General features: G+C 45.5%; 1 pseudogene; it reads left to right on the forward strand.

Annotated features, from left to right (window-relative positions):
- Positions 1–3,608: 3,608 nt before the first annotated feature.
- Positions 3,609–4,173, forward strand: LOC122616629 (annotated as a pseudogene).
- Positions 4,174–4,521: the final 348 nt, after the last annotated feature.

A 4,521-nucleotide genomic window follows, 5' to 3' on the forward strand; every position in this document is an offset into this window, starting at 1 on the left:
CGTGGGGTGGTCCTTGAAAAAGGGGGAGTGGATGGGTGGCTGGGTGGCTGGGCGGTTAGGGGGATGTTTGGGCGGTTTCCCAGATCGCCCCATTATCTGCATCGAGTTCCACATAGAAAATCATTACGGCATTCGCACCATGAGACGTATTCAATTTGAGTGTCGTTGAGCTCTTTATTACGTTAGTGTGAAAGTCGCGTGCAACGAAAGCCCGTGCGTGCACTGGGAGAAAAATCAGACTGACTTTAAATGGGGGCATTTTTAAAATGATACCTTTTGAAATAAGAGTCCTTCAAATGGTAGCTTAGTTTATAGATACATATGAAATATATACAATAAATATAACTTTAGGCTAATTAAAGCACCTACAATTTCTTGCCGTGTATCGACCTTTACTTTAAAGTGGAAAGTCTTTCAAAAGGTAGCTCAGTTTATAGATACATATGTACAATGAACCTAACTTTGGGCTAATTAAAGCACCTCCAATTTCTTGACGTGTATCGTCCTGTGGCATCGCATCCGGGGCACCACCTCCTGCCCCGCCCCCTCGGCGCCTTTGGCATTCATTCACGGTGCGTAAGTCAGAGCAACAACAATAACAAAGCCGGCGCGTTTGGTGGAGGAAGTGGAAGTAAATTGAAAGCATGCTGCGCGGCCAAAAGCGGCCACTGCTGCTCCTGCCCCGCTGCCTCATCCACTGCCACATCCACATCTACAGCCACTTCCACTGCCACTGCCACTTCGACTTCTCCCGTGACCCTAACCCTTCAATTCAGTGCCACGAAATCCATTAGCAGGCAGCGTGCGGCGAGGAGAAAAAGCCAAGAGCCAAGAGCCAACAGCTACGAGCATCGGCAAACGGTGACCATGAGGCTTTTATGCACGGAGCGTCCTGGCTCGCTTTCGGTTAACCATGGGCATGCCACTCCGTCCATGCCGGTCCACTCCCCCGCCTGGCTTTCAATCTCGACGAGACTCATAAACATATGCGCCTCACGTCGTTTGGCGTGAATTTAATGTGGCGGCGGTGGAGTAGACGACACCAACAACCCCAACCCCAACCCCACAAGGACCCCCAACCCAAGCGACTTCATATAGTCGACAGACGGTTAGCCGTTCTTTGATGAGGTTACTGACTTTGGCGAATTAACTCCCACTGTAGCCGAAGCAGCGAGTATACCCGGGATCTGGGGTCGCTGGCGAACCGGAAACCACTGCATTTTGTTTGGCCCAAAACCGGGGTGGCACGCTTCAACGCCTCGGAAAATCTCAGGGGACACTTTAGCAGTACAATGCAGCATTTAGATAAACCGAGACTTTAGAGCCCTTTCGATTTGGCCGGAATAAATGCCGAATGCTGAATGTTGAATGGTGAAATGTGGCAGAGATGGCAGAGAGGCTGGGCAGATGGAAATCAATCCTTCTTCGCGGGGGTGCGTCCTTGTAGCCAGATTAGTTAAATAGAATTTCAAGGGGAGTTTGGAGTTTGTCCTACCCATTTAATTGAAATTAATAGATGCTGCAGTGGTGCAGAGAAGGAAAACACAATTAGGAGCAGTATTAATGTCTGAATGGTTCTTCTATTTCTCACTATTGTAAAATATATATCTTTACATAAACAAGGCGATGATTCTAACAACAATTATAACATAAACATACTTGTAACTGAAAAGTAGAAGTAGGAATACGAAGTATGGAAAATAAAGTTTTTAGCCTTTGGAACTTATAAATTTAGCAGCTTACACATTTAGTAAGTTAAAATGTAAGTCTGATCTCTTTAAAGTGGCAGTTCACAAGAATCCATTGAATATTCAGTTAAAATTTAATAAAGTGTGCGGAGTACAGATCATAAATACTGCACCTTCAGGTGAATAATTCAGATTGTCAGTCAATACAATATATTAATATCTCTGCACTTGCAATCGCATTAATCAGTTTAATACCCCTCACTTACTATAGTCAGCATATGCCACTAAGCGTGCTGTTCCCTTGGCCACATTTCACCGGATTCGGATTCGGATGCGATCTAATCAAACAATCAAACAGAAATAATCGGGTATATCAAAGGGCCACTACAAGTGCCCCGAAATCCAATTGGGAACCATAGCCAAGCTGCCATAAATTTTATTTATTTATGTGTGCACCGTTTTGTTTTCCGCTCTGTTTTCTGCCCTGCGAATGGGATTGCGTATGGGTGTGGGTATGAACATTGGTATGGGAATGAGTATGGGAATGGATATATAGGTATATGGGAACGGGTAGTATGGAGTATAGAGTATACGTCGTATCGGGTCGAAAATCGACCATGAATATCAATGGGGGAATTGTGCGTCATCGGCACGCGCCGCCTCATGCGATACTTGCCTCCAATCTTGGCCCAAACGGTCGTCGTCCTTCGGCGGGAAAAGGGGGGTGGGGTTTTGGTGTTTTTTTTTGTTTTGGGTGGGCCATTGATATTGTTTTTATCAGGCAGGCGAGGGACTGAAGACCTGGCCGCGGGCCTTTAAGCACTTGTGCTCCTGATGCGTATTTAATTTTATTTTATTTGGGATTTCTCGCCACCGAAGGGGAAGTAAATCACGGCACTCTTGGTATTCGCACCAAATCGGGATGGTTCCCTGTTTTGGGGGGGTGGTCCAGGACCAGAATGGACCAGGATACCCGGCTAGATATATATTGATACTATAAACATATGTGGGCAGATGTGTGTGTGTTTTTTGCCGGCTTACACTTGTCGAAGAAAAGCGACTGCGAAAATGTGACATCGAGTGCTGAGAGTTGATTGTTCGTCATCGGCACACAAGATAAATGAATGAATGAATCAATGAATGAGCGAGTGAGTGAGTGAGTGTCTACCCTTGGTAGCAGCTGAAGCTTTCGTATTAAATTCATGAAAGTTAAGTGCTTGGTAATTGATGTTATAAAATATTTATGACAGACAGCCCAACAGCAGGCAGTTCCTCGCAGAACTGAACAGGTAAACGAGTAAGAGTAGAAGTTCATGCCTTTTTAAGTCCTCCAGGCGGCGGACGACTGATGGCCAAAGTTAGATTTGGCTCTAATTGACATTAATTATTTAAAAGGACGTCATGCGAATCCTTCGACCTAAGTGCCGCTCTTTGCCCTGCGGTAAAGCAGTGAGTCCCCTCCTAAAGCGGCTCCTCTAAAAAGCCAGCTATAAATAAGTTGAGCAATTGGAAAAACTCTGCCGTGCTACAAAAAGTTGATGGTGCAATGGGAATTCAAAGCTGCCAACTATTCAGTACACAGAAAACAGAAATGAATGGCAAATGTTACAGAATATTGGCCAAATGTGTAGCTTAACTATCTGAATCTAGTTCATATCTATATCATATATGTATATCTACCTATATCCTTTTCCTGTTTGTTTATCTCCAAATAACATGTGAAAAGGAATTCAGATTAAATCCATAATTTTTTAACATATTTTTATTAGTCTTTGAATAGTTTTTTCTCTTCCCATCTAAGAATCATCGTCTGGTGAAGTCCCAGTGCACTCCATTCATTTCGACACCCTGTCCAGGCGAAACTCACCATTTTGGCTTGGCCCACTTGACCGGGCAAAAACAGTGGACCAACTGATAATAATGATGCTGTTGGCGACTTTGTGTTTGCCCATGCCGGTAGCCTTGTGCCCAGGTCCTTGGTCCTTGGTCCTTGGTCCTTGGTGCTTGGGCCCTGGTGCTTGGTCCTTGGGCTTTGCAGGGGCTGGCTTTGATGTTTCGCCAGGATGATGAATTATATTTGACATCTATGTGCTTGGGCGGCAGTCCTCCACCTCCCCCACGGTGCCAACATGTGTGTACCCTGCCACATTGATGCCACTCAAAGTGCAAAGGTATGGGAACAAATACGTGTGCATGCGCACCAAAAAACCACCCAGCAGCTACCACTGCAGCACACCCACTCACCCGCACTCGTCAGATGAGAGCCGCACTTGGATATGTTTATTTTACTGTCAAAACATTAAAGTAAACTCCCGCCGATGCCGCCGCACGGGGTTGATTGTTATCAGGGGGCGGTGTCGATGGCGTTGTACCTTTGCGAGGGTGGAATAGTCGATGGCAGGACCACGCTTGGTCCTTCGTCCTCGTGGTGGCCACCTTTCGGCTTGACTCCTCAGCCGTAGACAAGTCTATTTGCATATGTTGACGGCATACTCTAACCAGATCCTGCTGGATTTCCTGCTTAACGGCCGTGGCCATCACAACAGCCCTCTCCTTCCAAACCAAAAAAAGGAAAAGGACCTTCACACATGCGGCTGGGTGGCATGCCTTTTTGACAACTCATAACAATCACTCATCATAAACAAAGTCGCTTTTTATGTGAGAAGATCCTGTATGCAACAACAAAAAAAAGATACTCAAGGTATGTAATAGATGTGGACTGGTACAAATTGCAGGTGTAGTTACTGCAGAGAAAACGAAGCGGGGAAAATCCCTTTAGCTCAGAAGTTAACGACTTGCCAATTAGTTAATTAGCGAACTCCTGCTGCGTCCT

Source organism: Drosophila teissieri, chromosome 3L, assembly GCF_016746235.2.
Source record: "Drosophila teissieri strain GT53w chromosome 3L, Prin_Dtei_1.1, whole genome shotgun sequence".
Classification (NCBI taxonomy): Eukaryota; Metazoa; Arthropoda; class Insecta; order Diptera; family Drosophilidae; genus Drosophila; species Drosophila teissieri.